At 53.6% G+C, this 1,406-nt stretch overlaps 1 protein-coding gene across 2 annotated transcripts in view; it reads left to right on the plus strand.

The window, feature by feature from the left end:
* The first annotated feature begins 1,115 nt into the window (after nt 1-1,115).
* The window catches only part of SMIM17 (small integral membrane protein 17), a 35,555-nt gene continuing 35,264 nt past the window's right edge, over nt 1,116-1,406 (plus strand). Inside the window, exon 1 of one of the 2 annotated variants that reach the window (XM_011997003.1) lies at nt 1,116-1,175. The gene's annotated coding sequence lies outside the window, so the exon portion shown is untranslated. Of the gene's footprint in view, nt 1,176-1,318; nt 1,361-1,406 lie in introns of those variants that run through there. The other variant, XM_011997004.1, reaches the window with a different exon arrangement.

Below are 1,406 nucleotides of genomic sequence, written 5' to 3' on the forward strand. Positions count from 1 at the left end.
GGGGGGGAGAGAGAGAGAGAGAGAGAGAGAGAGAGAGAGAGAAGGGATAGAAGGCTGAGGAAGGGCATCTTAAGACGTTAAAAGCAAAATATATAAAATAAAATTAAAAGGATATCTTGGATTTTTATTAAAATTCAAAACTTCAGGCACTGTGTAAACACAATAAAAACGTAAGGGAGAGGCCAGGAGAAAATATTTGCCACAGATAGAGTAACAGGCAAACGATTAATGTGCAGAATATAGAAAGAATACCTATTAATCAGTAAATAAAAGCTATATAAACAAATAGAGCAATGCGGAGAGGAGACAAACAGGTAATTCGCAGAAGAGAGAATAAGCCTGTTCAAAAACATGTGAGTTTACTTCTCACTAGTAATCAGGGTAATATAGCTAAGATTACACAGGCACACCGTTTTCCCCCTACTTATGGCTTTGTCGAAAATTTTAAAAATTTAATGTAGCCTCCATGAGAGCAACTTGGCTGTAGTCACTGCAATTGCATATTTTATGAACAACAACGGTCATTGATAATAATAGCAGCTATTAGGAACTGTTGTAAGAACTTCACGTGTATTACTTATTATTGTTATTATTGTTTTACTTTCACAGAAATCCTGGGACTTGGTAACCATAATTATTCCCACTTTACAGCGTGGGCAACCGAGGCACAGAAATGGTAAGTAACACACCCGAGGACTCACTAGTAACTAATGGCAAAGCCAGCCGCTGCCCCAGGCGGTAAGGCCTCAGGGTCCCCGGGCTGCCACCCCCTGCCCCAACTCCTTCTCCCTTCCGCCCACCCGGACTCCCGGTTTGCAGACTGGAGAACCACGGGGGGCGTGCGCAAAGCCGCTGGCCTTGGGGCATCTGTCGCAGGGGACCTCGAACATAACGTACGTGCCCATCAGCTGGGGATGGACCAGCTCGGTACCACACCCCCCTGCAACCACGCCGCGGGTACACGGCCTCTGCGGCCCCTCCACTGCCTTCCCCACGCCCCTCCAGGTGCAGGCTTCCCGGGGGTGGAGGAGGGGAGGAGGCCGCCCACGCTCCCCAATTCCCCCACCTCCCACCTCCCACTTCCCCCCGCTCCACCCCGCAGCCTCCGCGTCTGCGCAGCCGCAGTCAGTGCGGCGCCAGCTCTGCAGAGCCCAGACAGGGTCTGGTTGGGGAGGGTGAGTCCTTCGAGGGACCCCCGCGGGCGGGAAGGAGGCGGAGAAAAGGGGCTGGGGGCTCGGGCGGCGATCCGGGGAGGCGCGCGCGCGAGTGTGGATGCGCAGAGTGTGTGTGTGCATGGGTGGGGGTGAAGGGCAGTGCGGCGCCAGCTCTGCAGAGCCCAGACAGGGTCTGGTTGGGGAGGGTGAGTCCTTCGAGGGACCCCCGCGGGCGGGAAGGAGGCGGAGAAA

Source organism: Mandrillus leucophaeus, unplaced genomic scaffold (assembly GCF_000951045.1).
Source record: "Mandrillus leucophaeus isolate KB7577 unplaced genomic scaffold, Mleu.le_1.0 Scaffold53, whole genome shotgun sequence".
NCBI lineage: Eukaryota > Metazoa > Chordata > Mammalia > Primates > Cercopithecidae > Mandrillus > Mandrillus leucophaeus.